Here is a 17,639-nt window from a genome sequence, read left to right as displayed (position 1 = left end):
TCTTGTGTACTTTGCCATTTTAAAGCACACCCAGTTTGTTTAACTAACAAAAGAGGAAATTTCATCAAGTTAATTTACATTTGTAGGCACCCAAGTGGTAGCTAATCAAATTGTTTGTTTCTTTGCTTTGGCCATGCTACATAGCTCACAGGATCTTAGCTGGAGCTCCCCAACCAGGGCCAAGAGCAGTGGAATTATTAAATCCTAACCACCGCACTGCCAGGGAGTTCAAGGTTTTTCTCTTTAATTCTTCTTCTTTTGTGTGTTATGAGACTCAGCCACCTAGTATTCAGAAATTGAAAATTATTTTCTCTTTTAGATTTACAGTAATCATTCAGGCAGGTTGTCGATATCAATTTCCAGCCTACATGATTCTTTCATAGTGCAACTCTAGGAATTAGTTCAAAACTGTCCTTGGCTAGAAAATTAGGCAAGATAAATCAAAGATAGTCAGAAGAAAAACAAAATCCTCCATCAACTTGAGCTGGAGTGGGGTAAGGAAAATAACAATTTACCCAGTATCCAGTTTGAAGATCTAGAACTATATTCACATTTTGGTAGCATGTCACAACCCATATGGCTCCTGCTCCATTTAATTAAAAACCAATAATGACCTTTGGATTATACAGTATTTCTTCAATTATATCATTTGGCAGGGTGGCAGAATATGTCACCCCAAAATATAATTTGTTTGTAAGGGAAATTCACATTTATTTATATTTCTCCATTTGTGAATAAATCTTACTTATTTCTAAATCACCATTTATAAGGGTATCTCCCCCTCTATACCAAGAAGAGAAGGATGGCTAAGTTAGAAGATGCTTAACATTGGAGAAGACTCTGATGGAAATCTGCATAACAAAGCAAGTTTTGTTTATAGTAGTTTTCTTGAGCACCTCCACATAACTTGCCTACTCCAGAATTTCTCTCTTGCCTTTAGAGAAGAATACATTAAGCCTTAATTTTTATTCACCTCTGAGAGTTATTCTTTGTTTTTGTTTTTTTTTTTCTTCTGAGTATCTCTTATATAGACATAAGGTGGTAGTAGTGATGGTTTAGTTGCTATGTCATGTCTGACTCTTGGGACCCCATGGACTGTAGCCTACCAGGCTCCTCTGACCATGGGATTCTCCAGGCAAGAATACTGGAGTGGGCTGCTATTTCCTTCTCCAGGGGGTCTTCCTGACCCAGGGATAGAACCCAGGTTTGCAGGCAGATTCGTTACCCACTGAGCTACCTGTTAATAACCTGCATGTTTTTCTCATGTTAATCTGTCTTTTTTTTTTTTTTAACAGGATTTCTAGAAGAGAACTTAGAAAGTTAGAGTGAAAATTATTGTTTCTCCTTTATAATTTCATAATGAAGATTGTTAGAGGTCACATTCATACTTACTTAGTGAGCAAAGTCACTTTTTCATAACATAATAATAACAATTGTTATAGCCAATGTTTATTGAGTGCTTACAAATAAGACTGACTCTGATCTAAATACTTTATGGACATGAGCTCCTTTAATAAAAAAAAGTAAATGTTACCTTCATTTCCAATTCACATATAGAACTGAAGTTCAGAAAAATTAAGTATCTTGCCCAAGATCACACAGCTAGTAAGTGATGGAACTGGGATTTGAATACAGGTACTTTGCCTGCAGAGGTAAGTTCTTAAAATTTCATGTCACTGCCTCTAATGATATTTGAAGCTAGAATGATCATCCATATGTAATATTGACGAAGAAAAGTTAAAATTTACAACAACTTCCTGCTCGTTCTGCTTCTGTAACTCAGCTTGCTCCTTGCAAAGTCACGTAAGTCATGTAACTTGGAGAAAATGGAGACTTAAAGCAAGTGCTAGGAGTGGAAGCTTATCTTGCTCACTCTTGCCCTGTTTTTTCAATTGCCCAGCCCCTGTAATCCTGCTTAGCCAAGTTTGTTTGTGTAAAGGTCAGGCATTCCCCCACCCTGTCCTAACCCCTGTCCCCATGCATGTAAAACCCCTAGTTTAAACCAGCCTATTTAACAGTTAGTATTGCCCTCTATAGTCTGACGTCTTTCACTGTCTATAAAAACTTTGTAACCCCTTTCTTCGGGCTCAGAACTTGGAGTGCTAGCTCCTCTGGGCTTGCCAGCGTAATAAACCTGAGTTCTTGAACTCTCTGAGTGTGGTGCTTGGTTTCTCAACAGTCCGACTTCTGCAACAATATGAACATCTTTTACAGGATAATGACTCAAGAAAAATATTGTAGGCAATTTATTATATGAATTTTGCAATCTATACAGACTATACATTTTAATAAGTTGCATTTATACATACAATTCATTTCCCTTGAATGAAAATTTACTTCAAAAATGGGTATGTAGTGAGTAATAAGCAAGTACATTCATTAGTAATATTTTCAATATGAATGTATGAAATCTTTGTGAGCAAATAAGATGCTGTGTGAAGCAAAATGGTTTATTTTCCATACTACTTCATCCTCTCATGTAGCTACTATATTAATAATTCTTATTTATCCTTTCCAAAATGTATATAGCTTGAATGGTGCCTTTACTTTGATGCAAAAATGCTATCTGTATTATACTCAGCAATGTCAAATTTATGTGACTCTAACATAATGGCTCTATAATGATCCTCAAGAACACAAAAGGTAGTTTTACAGAGTCTTCAGACAAGCTACTTTCCAATTTTATTGAATAGAAGCTACAAGGGGAGAATTAAAATAAGCAATGGAATGGTGTAGTAAGAGAGAGCACTGCACTATCAGTCAAAGCAACATGAGTATTAAAATATGTGGATTGAATACAGGGTTTTAACTGGATTACATGAGTTAAACTGGTATTGTGGAACACAAGTTCATGTGCCTGACCCACAGTAAGGCCAAGACAATACACTGGAATGTGGAACATAGAACATTTTACTGCAAGGAAAATGGTAGGATCATGCTCAGAAGATCTGACCTTCCCAGTGCTTTGGGGGGAGGGATTTTATAGACAAAATTGGAGGTGAGGTCTATAGGCTGTGTGACTTTCTGATTATTGGTGGTGAGACAATAGGGTGGTGTCCCAGAAATCATGCACTTAGCCTGAAGTTACTATCTCCACCCAGAGGTGGGAGTACCTACAGAAAAGCTCAAAAGTATATTGTTTTATATATATATATCATCTGAAGAGAAACTAGGACCCTGCCTCATCACCACACAATTGTTTGGCTGCTTTTCCTTTGTTTCTGCAATACCTCACTTTCATTATTAGTAACTATTTGAATCTGCCTTTTGAAACTCAGAAAATGTCTAGGAGGCTGAAACTTATCCCTACAAACACAGAAAAGATTTTGTACCTGGAATGTCGCCTCAACATTCAGCTTGATTTCAACCCCTCTCCCCTTTTCTCTTATATTCCTCAGTACTGTGGGGAATATGTATTGGAAAAGAAAGAGAATAACATTTTGGATAGAGGGGTTAATCATACATTCTACAGTATGCATGATCCACTGGAGGCAGGAATGGCAAACCACCCCAGTATTCTTGCCTCAAGAATCCAGTGAATAATATGTAAAGGCAAAAAGGCATTACAGTAGAAGACAAGTTCCCAGTTGGAAGGTGTCCAACAAGCTACTGGGGAATACAAGAGAAATAGTTCAAGAAATAATGAAGACACTGGGTCAAAGCAGAAATGATGGTCCGTTATGGATGTGTCTGGTTGTGAAAGCAAAATCTGATGTGGTAAAGAACAATATTGCATAAGGAACCTAGTATATTAGATTCAAGAATCAAAGTAAAGTGGACGCAGTCAAGCAGGAGATAGCTAGAGTGAACATTGACATTTTAGGGATCAGTGAACTAAAATGGACAGGAATGGTGAATTTAATTCAGATGACCATTATATTGACTGCTATGGATAAGAATACCATAGAAAAAAATGGAGTAGACCTCACACACAACAAAAGAGTCCCAAAAGTACTTGGGTGTGTTAGGTAGTTAGAATAGGAAAAAGGAGTCCAAAATGGTAGTGGCTAAAAGACAAAGAAACGGAAAAGCCCCCAAAAATGGAACAAAAGGAAATCCAAGGACCAGAATGAGAACTTCAGATGAAACAAGCAGACCTCCTTCTTGGCCAGTCCAATTTGTATAAAGCAGGCTTAACGGTGGGGGGGTGGGGGGAGGGGACAAACGTATACAAGATGGATTGAGGCTTCTCCTTTGGGGGTCGGCCCGCCCTCACACCTCCTTTGCTTGCCAAAGAAAACTGAACTGTAACAGAGCTGTAACACTGGTCCACCATTTCAAATATTTGCTGTGGTGAAACAGAACTGAGAAAATTACACAATTCCCCAGCATATATGGTGCCATGACTTGGATTTTTTTCAGAGGGATTCTTCCTTTTATTTATTTATTTGAAATTTATTTACTTCTTATTGAAGGATAATTGCTTTACAGAATTTTGCTGTTTTCTGTGAAACCTCAACATGAATCAGTTATAGGTATATATATATCCCCTTCCTTTTGAATCTACCTCCCGTCTCCCTCCCATTCCACTCCTCTAGGTTGTTTGAGTTTCCTGAGCCATACAGCAAATTCCCTTTGGCTATCTATTTTACATATGGTAGTGTAAATTTCCATGTTACTCTTTTCATACATCTCACCTTCTCCTCCCTTCTCCCCATGTCTATAAATCTATTCTCTATGTCTGTTCCTCCACTGTTACCCTGTAAATAAATCCTTCAGTACCATTTTTCTAAATTCCATATATACGCATTAGAATGCGATTTTTATCTTTCTCTTTCTGGCTTCCTTCACTCTGTATAATAGGTTCTAGGTTCATTGACCTCATTAGAACTGACTCAAATGTATTTCTTTTTATGGATGAGTAATATTGCATTGTGTATATGTACTGCAACTTCTTTATTCATTCATCTGTTGATGGACATATAGGTTTCTTCCATGTTCTAGCTATAGTAAATGTTGCTGCAATGAACAATGGGATACATGTGTCTCTTTCAATTTTGGTTTCTTCAAGGTATTCGCCAAGGAGTGGGATTGCTGGGTCAGATGGTGGGTTTATTTTAAGGAATTTCCATAACATCTTCCATAGTGGTTGTATCAATTTACATTCCCACAAAGAGTGCAAGAGCGGTTCCTTTTCACCGCATCCTCTCCAGCATTTTTTTTTTTTTTTTTGTAGACTTTTTGATGATGGCCTTTCTGACCAGTGTGAGATGATATCTTATTGTAGTTTCAATTAGCATTTCTCTAATAATGAGTGTTTTTTTTTTTTTTTTTGCTTGCTTGTTTGTTTTTTAACCTTTTCATATTGTCCATGGGGTTCTCAAGGCAAGAATACTGAAGTAGTTTGCCATTCCCTTCTCCAGTGGACCACATTCTGTCAGACCTCTCCACCATGACCCAGCCATCTTGGGTAGCCTCACAAGGCATGGCTTATTTTCACTGAGTTAGACAAGGCTGTGGTCTGTGTGATCAGATTGGTTAGTTGTCTATGATTGTAGTTTCAGTCTGTCTGCCCTCTCTGATCCCCTGTCTCAGTGTTTACCATCTTACTTGGGTTTCTCTTACTTTGGACGTGGGTTCTCTCTTCACAGCTGCTCCAGCAAAGCATAGCCACTGATCCTTACCTCTGATGCAGGGTAGCTCCTCTCAGCCACTGCTCTTTTGGTGATGGACAGGGAGGCCTGGCATGCTGCAGTTCATGGGGTCACAAAGAATTGGACATGACTGAGCGACTGAACTGAACTGAACTGAATAATGAGTGACTTTGAGCCTCTTTTCATGTGTTTGTTAGCCATCTGTATGTCTTCTTTGGAGAAATGTCTGTTTAGGTCTTTTTCCCACTTTTTGATTGGGTTGTTTTTCTGGTATTGAGATGTATGAGCTGCTTAATATATTTTAGAAACTAAACCTGTGTCAGTTGTTTCATTTGCTACTATTTTCTCCTATTCTGAGGGGTGTCTTTTCACCTTGCTTATAGCTTCCTTTGCTGTGCAAAAGCTTTTAAGTTTAATCAGGTCCCACTTGCTTATTTTGTTTTTATTTCCATTACTTTAGGAGGTGGGTCACAGAGGACTTTGCTTTGATTTATGCCATCAAGAGTTCTGCCTATATTTTCCTCAAAGGATTTTATAGTTTCTGGTCTTACAGTTAGGTCTTTTGAGTTTTTGAGTTTATCTCTATTTTGAGTTTATCTCTATATATGGTGTTATGAAGTGCTCTATTTCATTCTTTTACATGTAGCTGTCCATATTTTTCCCCAGCACCATTTATTGAAGAGGCTGTCTTTGCCCCATTATATATTCTTGCCTCCTTTGTCAAAAATAAGGTACCCATAGATGCATGAGTTTATTTCTGAGCTTTCTATCTTATTCCATTGATCTATGTTTATGTTTTTGTGCCAGTACCATACTGTCTTGATGGCTGCAGCTTTGTAGTATAATCAGAAGTCAAGAAGGTTGATTCCTCCAGCTCCATTCTTCTTTCTCAAGACTGCTTTAGCTATTCTGGGTCTTTTGTGTTTCGATATGAATTGTGAAATTTGTGTTCTATTTCTCTGAAAAATGTCATTGGTAATTTGATAGGGATCACATTGAATCTGTAGATTGGACTTGGTAGTATAGTCATTTTCACAATATTGATTCTTCCTACCCAGGAACATAGATTATCTCTCTATCTGTCTATGTCATCTTTGATTTCTTTCATCAGTCTTATGTACAGTTCTTTTATCTCCTGAGGTATTTAATTACCTAAATACCTAATATATTCCTAGATATTTAGTTATTTTTGTTGCAATGGTGAATGGTATTGATTCCTTAATTTCTCTTTCTGATTTTTCATTATTAGTATATAGAAATGCAAGTAATTTCTGTGTACTGATTTTGTATGCTGCAACTTTTCTAAATTCACTGATTAGCTCTAGTAATTTTCTGATACTATCTTTAGGGTTTTCTGTGTACAGTATCATGCCATCTGCAAACAGTGAGAGTTTTATTTCCTCTTCTCCAATCTGGATTCTTTTTATTTCTTTTTCTTCTCTAATTGCTGTAGATAGGACTTCCAGAAATATGTTGAATGATAGTGGTGAAAGTGGGCACCCCTGTCTTGTTCCTGATCTAGGGGGAATGCTTTCCATTTTTCATCACTGGGAATAATGTTTGTTGTAGGCTTATCATATATGGCCTTTACTATGTTGAGGTAGGTTCCTTCCATGCCCATTTTTGGAAGAGTTTTAATCATAAATGGGTGTTGAATTTTGTCAAGGGCTTTTTCTGCATCTATTGAGATGATGAAATGGTTTTTATCTTTCAATTTGTTAACATAGTGTATCACATTGGTTGATTTGTGTATACTGAAGAATTCTTACATCCCTGGAACAAACCCAACTTGATCATATTGTATGACCTTTTTGATGTGTTGCTGAATTATGTTTGCTAAAATTTTGTTGAGGATTTTGCATCTATGTTCATCAGTGATATTGGCCTGTGGTTTTCTTTGTGTGTGTTATATTTGTCTGGTTTTGGTATTAGGGTGATGGTGGCCTCATAGAATGAATTTGAAAGTATTCCTTCCTCTGCAATTTTTTGAAAGTGTTTTAGAAGGATAAGCATTAGCTCATCTCTAAATGTTTGATAGAATTCTCCTGTGAAGTCATCTGGTCTTGGGTTTTTGTTTTAGGGGAGATTTTTTATCATAGCTTCAACTTCAGTGCTTGTAATTAGGTTTTTCATAATTTCTATTTCTTCCTGGTTCAGTGTTGGAAAATTGAACTTTTCTAAGAATCTATTAAGGTTATCTTTTTCATTGCCATATAGTTGTTCATAATAGTCTGTTATAATCCTTTGTATTTCTTCACTGTCTTTTTTAATCTCTCCTTATTCATTTCTAATTTTGTTGATTTGATTCTTCTCTTTTTTTTTTTTCTGGCTAGAGGTTTCTCAATTTTGTTTATCTTCTCAAAAAACTAGCTTTTAGTTTTATTAATCTTTACTATTGTTTCTTTGATTTTTTTTCTCATTTATTTCTGCTTGGATCATTATGATTTCTTTCCTTCTACTAACTTTCTTGTTGTTGTTGTTGTTGTTCTTCTTCTTCTTTTTACAGTTGCTTTAGATGTAATGTTAGGTTGTCTATTCATTGCTTTTCTTGTTTCTTGAGGTAGGATTGTATTGCTATAAACTTCCCTCTTAGAACTACTTTTGCTGCATTCCATAGGTTTTGAGTTGTCATGTTTTCATTGTCATTTGTTTCTAGAATTTTTTTTTAATTTCCTTTTATTTCTTCAGTAACCTGTTGGTTATTTAGAAATGTGCTTTTCAATCTCCATGTCTTTGTGTTTCATACAGTTTTTTCTTATAATTGATACCCAGTTTCATAGCTTTGTGGTCAGAGAAGATGCTTGATACAATTTCAATTTTCTTAAATTTACTGAGGTTTTATTTATGACCCAAGATGTGGTCTACCTGAAGAATGTTCCATGTGCACTTGAGAAGAAGGTATATTCTTCTACATTTGGATGGAATATCCTGAAGATATCAATGAGATCCATCTCGTCTATTGTATCATTTAGGAATTGTGTTTCCTTATTAATTTTCTGTATTTATGATCTATCCATTTGTGTGAGTGGGGTGTTAAAGTCTCCTACTGTTATTGTATTACTGTAAGTTTCTCCTTTTCTGTCTGTTAGTGTTTGTCTTATGTATTGAGGTGCTCCTATGTTGGATGCGTAGACATTTACAATTGTTATGTTTTCCTCTTGGATTGATCCCTTGATCATTATGTAGTGTCCTTCCTTATCTCTTGTAATATTATTTACTTTAAGGTCTACTTTGTCAGATAGGAGGATTACTACTTCAGCTTTCTTTTGCATCCCATTTGCATTGAATATATTTTTCCATCCTCTCACTTTCAGTCCATATGTGTCTTTAGGTCTGATGTGGGTTTCTTGTAGACAGCATATATATGGGTCTTGTTTTTGTATCCATTCAGCCAGTCTGTGTCTTTTAGTTGGAGCATTTAATCCATTTACATTTAAAGTAATTATTGATATATATGTTCCTATTGCCATTTTCTTAATTGTTTGGGGTTGATTTTGTAGATCTTTTTTCTTCTCTTGTATTTCTTGACCATATAAGTCCCTTTAACATTTGTTGTAAAGCTGGTTTGGTGGCACTGAATTCTTTTAACTTTTGCTTTTCTGAAAAGCTTTTTATTTCTCCATCAATTTTGAATAAGATCCTTGCTAGGTATAGTAATTTTGGTTGTAGATTTTTCCCTTTCAGTACTTTAAATATATCCTGCCATTCCCTTCTGACCTGAAGAGTTTCTGCTGAAAGATCAGCTGTTAAGCATATGGGGTTTCCCTTGTATGTTACTTCTTGATGCTCCTTTGCTGCTTTTAATAGTCTTTCTTTGTATTTAGTCTTTGTTAGTTTGATTAGTATGTGTCTTGGCATGTTCTCCTTGGGTTTATCTTCTATGGGACTCTTTGTGCTTCTTGGACTTGATTGACTGTTTCCGTTTCCATGTTGGGGAAATTTTCAACTATAATGTCTTCAAAAGTTTTCTCATACCCTTTCTTTTTCCCTTGTTTTCCTGGGACCCCAATAATTTGAATGTTGGTGTGTTTAATATTGTCCTACAGGTCTCTGAGACTGTCCCTAGTTCTTGTGACTCAGATTTAACCTGGCTGAAACAACCTTGGCTCGGTTCCCGCTAGGTGGAGACCAAGCACAGCAGCAGAAGCAAAACTCGGTGAAAGCTCACGTGGTGGAAGTTGAACACAAAGAAAACTCAGCACAGTGGAATTGACAAGAAGTCCAGTATGCTGGAAACTGGGGTAGCCAAAACAAACTTGGCAGAAAGCTAATGCGGCTCGGTCTCAGACTCCAGAAGACCTCCAGTTAAGGTAGGAGGTCCTTGCCCCTATGGCTGGAAGGACATATGGCTAACAAAATCTTTATTCCTTTACAGTCTCCCCATTCTTGTTTCCTTGAACCCCCTGTGAACAGACAAGTGGCATTAGGTGCAATTGAGGGACTCTGACAGGGGCTACTCCCCAGTGTGCCCCAAAGGCTCCACTATCTGCTGTGCCCTAGTAGCTGTTGCCCACGTGGGTGAAGGTTCATCTGTCCTTAAACTCCTTTGTGCCAAGGATTGGGCCAATGAAAATTGTGGGCACAGATCAGGCATTTAGCAGTTTTTTTTTTTTGCAAGTTATGAAAGGGGTTCTTTGGCATGTTTTCCCATTGCTTTTTCCTCCTGTCCTTCAGATCCTCTCTCCATCTATGCCACTGTTTGATTGGGCAGGTCATCATCTTTCCATTTCTGAAAGTTTTGTTTGAAACCGTTTAACTAGGATTGGGACTCAAATCCATGTGACAGGGACTCTGTGCTATGCTTAGTCACTTAGCCATGTCCGACTGGGACTTGAGCCTGGCCAAAACCCATAGTGCTTGGTTTCAGGATCTAATTAAGCTCAGGTTCTTGATGTCTCATTGCAAAAAAATATATCAGTGAGAGATATAGTGATAGGTAAGAGGTAGATTTGTTGGGATTCAGAGAGAAGTACAGTCCCCAGAGTGTGCCATCACAGAGGGTGAATGCAGTGGCCATGAAATGTAGTGTGGTTACATTAATTAATTAGTGGGAGGACCATTCCAACAATTGGGGAACCACCCACTCCTTGGTCTTTTGATAGTGCCTTGGAACTGTCATGGCACCTCTGGGTGTTTCATTTAGCTTGCAGAATGAGGATTAAGGTTTAGTTGAATTGACTTGCCTGCCATCTTGGACCCACTTGATTTTAATCAGTTTATGCTATGTTCTTGGGCTATGTCATTCTTTCAAAAGTTGTGCCCTGCCCCCTTCCCTCCTGTTTCATGCTCTTTTCCTGAGCCCACAATGTTGCCTCTACAATCTTCTGGAGAGACAACCAGAAAGTAGCTTACACTTGGGAGGGAAATACTGCATAATATCCAATCCCTCTAAAGATTCAGGCCTTCATCTTCCATGTTTCCTCCAACACATGCTGTGCAACAACAATATCTCTCATTGAACCTGCTAGGGTGGGTGACAGGCACACAATGCCTGCTAGGAGTCCATCTGCTGGTGGTATCCCTTCAAGGGCAATTGGGCTTTCGGGGATAATATTTGCTTCTTTGGGAGTTAGCCCCGCAGGCCGTTTGGGACTAAACACTTATCACCCTTCTCCTAAAGCTCCAAACATGAGGATCAAATCTCCACTCCACTTTTTAAAACATCTGGTCTGTTGTCTCTTTTCATTTTGTCCTTAAGCCACTTACTAACTCTGTAGACCCTGCTCCCTCTGTAGACAACATCACTCCACCCAGCTTATTATTAAAATACTCTTAAAGCCCCTAACAGAATCAGATAACCCACTCATGTGTCATTACTTCTGTCATTACCTAGAGTGATAATGACAGAGACAGTAAAATGTTTACCAGTGGAAATACCGTAAACTGCTCTTATGGAGGACTAGGGCAGGAAAGCAGTGATGTACATTCCCTCAGAGCAATAAGAAGATAAGTCATAACTATTTTGCCAGGTTCCCAGTCTCAGGGCACAGACTTGGATTGCTTTACATCATGGTATCTATCCTCATCCATGATGAACAAACTGGCAATGAGTTAAGATTCAGCTCAGTTCAGTTCAGTCGCTCACTTGTGTCCGACTCTTTGCGACCTCATGAATCACAGCATGCCAGGCCTCCCTGTCCATCACAAACTCACGGAGTTTACCCAAACTCATGTCCATCGAGTTGGTGATGCCATCCAGCTATGTCATGCTCTGTTGTCCCCTTCTCCTCCTGCCTTAAATCATTCCCAGCATCAGGGGTTTTCCAATGAGTCGACTCTTCGCATGAGGTGGCCAAAGAATTGGAGTTTCAGCTTCCGCATCAGTCCTTCCAATGAACACCCAGGACTGATCTCCTTTAGGATGGACTGGTTGGATCTCCTTGCAGTCCAAGGGACTCACAAGAGTCTTCTCCAACACCACAGTTCAAAAGCATCAATTTTTCGGTGCTCAACTTTCTTCACAGTCCAACTCGCACATCCACATATGACCACTGGAAAAACCACAGCCTTGACCAGATGTACCTTTGCTGGCAAAGTAATGTCTCTGCTTTTTAATATGCTATCTAGGTTGGTCATAACATTCCTTCCAAGGAGTAAACATCTTTTAATTTCATGGCTACAGTCACCATCTGCAGTGATTTTGGAGCTCAAAAAAATAAAGTCTGACACTGTTTCCACTGTCTCCCCATCTATTTCCCATGAAGTGATGGGACCAGATGCCATGATGTTAGTTTTCTGAATGTTGAGCTTTAAGCCAACTTTTTCACTCTCCTCTTTCACTTTCATCAAGAGGCTTTTTAGTTTCTCTTCACTCTCTGCCATAAGGGTGGTGTCATCTGCATATCTGAGGTTATTGACATTTCTCCCAGCAATCTTGATTCCAGCTTGTGCTTCTTCCAGCCCAACATTTCTCATGATGTACTCTGCATATAAGTTAAATAAGCAGGTGACAATATACAGCCTTGACATACTCCTTTTCCTATTTGGAACCAGTCTGTTGTTTCATGTCCAGGTCTAACTGTTGCTCCCTTACCGGCATACAGGTTTCTCAAGAGGCAGGTCAGGTGGTCTGGTATTCCCATCTCTTTCAGAATTTTCCACAGTTTATTGTGATCCACACAAAGTCTTTGACATAGTCAATAAAGCAGAAATAGATGTTTTTCTGGAACTCTCTTGCCTTTTTGATGATCCAGCGGATGTTGGCAATTTGATCTCTGGTTCCTCTGCCTTTTCTAAAACCAGCTTGAACATCTGGAAGTTCACAGTTCACATATTGCTGAAGCCTGGCTTGGAGAATTTTGAGTTAAGATTGCAACCCCTTAATCCTTCCCAGCACTAGTCATGTTGGAGACCTTGGGGACACCCAACTCCAGCCTTAGGTCCCAGGAGGTTGACCTGCTTAGAGATCTAGTCTCCAGGTGGTTCTCCTGCTTCCACCTGCTTGGGGATCCATGAGCCCAGGATCCAGGAGGTCAGCCTGCATTGACTTGCCTAGGGATCTGGTCCTTGGGAGGTTGCCACACCTCAACCTTCTTGGCGATCTGCCAGTCCAGGGATCCCAGGAGGTTGATATGCCTTGACCTGTCCAGGGACCCAATTCTCGGGAGGCCAACATGCCTTGACCTGCCCAAGGAGTCGATCTCCAGGAGGCTGTGAAACCTCAACCTGCCTGGGAATTTACACCCTGACTCGGTGATGCCTGGCTCTCAGGTTGCAATAGTACTGGATAGGATAAGCTTCAGAAACACTCACCCCAAAGAAGTCCACCCATGGAAATAGAAGAAAGCTCATTAGTTGTGGGACTGTGCCTGGTCTCAGCAATAACTCAGGAGCCCAACAAGAACCCAATTGCCTTTCTGGGAAGGCTAAAAAGAGGCCTTCCAAAAGTTTACCAATCTGGACTTAGACTCTTACAAGGGATAGGTGATTTTAAAGGACAAATTTCTGTCCCAATGTGCATCAGACATGAGGATAAAGTTACAACAGCTGCAGTTGCTGTTTCTTTAGATGAACTGATCTAGACAGCCACCAATACCTTCTATAACAGAACAGGAGAGGGAGACCAAGACCCAGGAAAGGGAGAGAAGGAAAGAGACAAGGCATGCCCAGAGGCTGGCCACCCTCCAAGGAAGCCTATGGCAAATGCCAAATCTGCAGATAGGTGGGACATTGGGCCAAAGAACGTTCAAACCTTGACAAGTATCATAAAATGACTTGCTACAAATTCCATCAATTGGGACATTGGGTAGCACTCTGCTCTTGGGCCTCAAGCATCTCAAGGTCAAGCACCAAGCCTTCCCTTATGACGGTTTAACAGGACTGAAGCAACCCACTCCAGCCAGCCTGCCTGTCAAAGATAAACATCACCAGGCTTGAGTCAAGGGTGCAACTGGATGTGGCAAGTAGGTCCAAGAATTTATTGGTTGACACAGGGTTTCTTGCTTGATACCCACTCTGTTCTAACCTCCTACTCCAGAGCCTTCTCCTCCAAAAGCTGTACCATTTTGGGTGCAATAGGAAAGACAATTACATAAAGAACATTTTTTGTTTCTGAGATGGACAAATGTTTTCCCACCAATTTCTGGTGGTCCCTGAGTGTCCTACTCCCTTATTGGGAAAAGATCTTTCTCTGCCTTTGAAATTGTGCAGCTATTGCAGTCCTGACAGAAGATGCTTTGAAACTTTCTCTTGGGGGCAAACTAACTATTTTTATCAGCCAAGTGAAATAACTCCTGAATGGGAGAAGCCATTTATGGATGCCTGATCAAAGGATCCTCAGATATCAAGTAGTGCTGATGGAAAATCCAGGCCTGACTATATCCCCTTATGATGTTCTTAGCCCAGCCACCCTCCTGCCTACCCTGGAGGGCTCTCTCCCTTTTCACTTTTGCCTGGAAACTTTTGACTATTGAACAAAACCCCTAGAGTGATTGTCAGAAGATCCTCTGACCAATCCTGAGGAAATCTGTTACACTGATGGAAGCAGATTTGTCTTGGATGGAAAAAGCAGTAGTCTCCAATTTTGAGACCATAGAAGGTAAACCTTTGCCACCAGGTGCTTCAGCCCAATTGGCTGAGCTCATAGCCCTAACTCAAGCTTTAGAGCTGAGAAAAGGAAAAAGATTAGCCATTTACACTAACTCCAAGTATGCCTTTCTGGTGCTACATGTACATGCTGCTATTTGGAAAGAAAGAGGCCACTTGACCACCTGAGGGTCCCCAATCAAGTATAGTGATCAAATCCTTAGGCTCTTGGAGGCAGTCCATCTGCCCACTGAGGTTTCAGTCTCCCACTGTAAAGGACACCAAAAAGGGGGCACAGAAGCAGCATGAGGGAACCAAGAAGCTGATCAGGCAGCTAAGAGAGCAGCATTACAAAACGATGACCTAATAGAGGTTGCCTCCTTAGTTGCACAGACTAATTTGCCAGAAACTCCTTCATCTGTTGAAGGTGAGACTCTTAAAGCTAATAGTGAAGGCCTTCAAGAGGATCATATGGGGTGGTTCCAATAGGAGGGACTCCTTTTTCTGCCTTGGAACCTCCAATGGAAGTTAGTTAACTCCTTACATGCCACCATTCATTTAGGGGAGAAAGTCCTCCAAAGATTACTAGAAAGCTCCTTCAGAGGAACAGGCTTCCAAACGACTATAAGCAAGTGGTCTCCTCTTGTCCCACTTTCCAATTAAACAACCCTCAAGAAGCTCGAAGATGATGCTTCTTATGATTGTTCTGTTATCAATTGTCTAACCCATTTTGTCTCTGCACAGGTCAATAAGCTACAACATGCAGTGCCAGTTCAACAAGGATATATAAAACTACACCCGACCATGGAAAATATCACTCACCTTTAGATGGACACCACTATAAGGACTCTGAGGCTTAAGACTAGCAAGAGAGGGAGACCCAATTCTCCTCACCATCCCAGCTCAGCAGGAAGTAGCCAGAGAGACCTCAGCATCCCTATTCCCAAAGAATTGGGTTTCCCATCTTTTAAGAGGGGAATTATAATAGGTAGTTAAAATAGGAAAAAGGAGTCCAAAATGGTGGTGGCTGAAAGACAAAGAAAGGGAAAAGCCCCTGAAAATGGAACAAAAGAAAATCCACAGACCGGAGTGAGAACTTCAGATGAAACAAACACACACCCTTCTTGGCCAGCCCGATTTGCATAGTGCAGGTTCAAGACCTCAAGATGGGGAGGAGAAAATGTATAAAAGAAGGAAGCCAAAACGGATTGAGGCCTCAGCTTTGGGGTTGGCCCACCCTTATGCCTCAAAGGTGTACTACCCTTTGCTTGCTAAATAAAACTGAGTTGTAACTGAGCTGTAACATTGGTCCACCATTTCAAATCTTTGCTGTGGCGAGACAGAATCAAGGAAATTACACACTCCCCTGACATATCTGGTGCCATGACTTGGATTCAAACTGAGGTTGCTGTGAAGGAAATTGCACACTCCTCCAACAGGTGCAAGCTCAAAAATGATGGAATGATCTTGGTTCCTTTCCAAAGTAAACCAGTCAACATCACAGTAATCCAAGTCTATGTCCCAACCACTGATGCAAAAGAAGATGAAGTTAAATGATTCTATGAAGACCTACAAGACCTTCTAGACCTAACATCAAAAAAATAAAAATAAAAATATATATTTTTTAAATCATAGGGGTTTGGAATGCAAAAGTAGGAATTTAAAAGTTACCTAAAGTAACAGGCAAGTTTGATCTTGGAGTATGAAGTGAAGCAGGACAAAGGCTAATAGAGTTTTGCCAAGAGAGCACACTGGTCATAGCAAACACCCACTTCCAACTCCATAAGAGACAACTCTACACATGGACATCAACAGATGATCAATATCAACATCAGATTGATTATATTCTTTGCAGTCAAATATGGAGAAACTCTACAGTCCACAAAAACAAGACATAGAGCTGACTGTGGCTCAGGTCATGAGCTCCTTATTGCAAAATTCAGGTATAAACTGAAAAAAGTAGTGAAAACATCTAGGTCATTCACATATGACATAAATCAAACCTCTTATTATTATACAGGGGAGATGATGACTAGATGCAAGGGATTAGATTGGGTAGACAGAGTACATGAAGACCTATGGAAGGATGTTCATAACATTAAACCGGAAGCAGTTATCAAAATCAATCCAAGAAAAAGAAATGCAAGAAGATGAAGTAGTTGTATGAGGAGGTTTAACAAATATTTGAGGAAAAAAGAGAAGTGAAAGGCAAGGGAAAAAGGGAAAGATACACCCAATTGAATTCAGAGTTCCAGATATCAGCAAGAAGAGATAAAAAGGCCTTTAAAAATTAGCAATAAAAAGAAATAATGAAAACAAGAGAATGGAGGGCTTCCTTGTGGCTCACACACTAAAGAATCTGCCTGCAATGCAGGATACATGGGTTCAGTCCCTGGGCTGGGAAGATCCTCTGGAGAAAGGAATGGCAATCCTATCCAGTATTCTCACCTGGAGAATCCCATGGACAGAGAAGTCTGGTGAGCTATAGTCTGTGGGGTTGCAGAATCAGACATGGCTGAGGGACTAACACTACTACTACTAGAGATTTCATCAAGAAAATTGGAAATATCAAAGGAACATTTTATGCAAGGATGGGCAAAATAAAAGACAGAAACAGTAAAGGGTTAACAGAAGAAGAGAGATTAAAAAGAGGTGGCAAGAATACACGGAAGAACTATACAACAAAAGGTCTTAATGACTCAAGTTAACCGCAATGTTGTGATCACTCACCTAGAAGTGGACATTCTGAAGTGTGAAGTGAAGTGGGCCTTAGGAAGTACTGCTACATGCAAAGTTAGTGGAGGTGATGGAATTTCAGTTGAGCTATTGAAAATCCTACAAGATGATGTTTTAAAGTGCTGCACTCAATATGTCAGCATATTTGCAAAACTCAGCAGTGGCCACTGGACTGGAAAAGGTCAGATTCTTTCCAGTCCTAAAGAAGGGCAATGCCAAAGTATGTTCAAATTATCAAACAATTGCACTCATTTCACATGCTAGCAAGGTAATGCTCAAAATCCT

The 17,639-nt window shown here is 39.6% G+C and overlaps 1 long non-coding RNA gene across 1 annotated transcript in view; it reads right to left on the bottom strand.

Annotated features, from left to right (window-relative positions):
• The window catches only part of LOC122684912, a 29,485-nt gene extending 12,813 nt beyond the window's left edge, over positions 1–16,672 (bottom strand). Inside the window, exons 1-2 of the long non-coding RNA XR_006338194.1 lie at positions 16,418–16,672; positions 14,480–14,485 (exon numbers count right to left, since the gene is read on the bottom strand). This is a non-coding gene — a long non-coding RNA (uncharacterized LOC122684912). The remainder of the gene's footprint in view (positions 1–14,479; positions 14,486–16,417) is intronic.
• Between the last annotated feature and the right edge of the window lie 967 nt (positions 16,673–17,639).

Source organism: Cervus elaphus, chromosome 27, assembly GCF_910594005.1.
Source record: "Cervus elaphus chromosome 27, mCerEla1.1, whole genome shotgun sequence".
Taxonomy (NCBI): Eukaryota; Metazoa; Chordata; class Mammalia; order Artiodactyla; family Cervidae; genus Cervus; species Cervus elaphus.
Note: the sequence above shows the minus strand (reverse complement) of the source record. Positions and strands in the feature narration are given on the sequence as shown.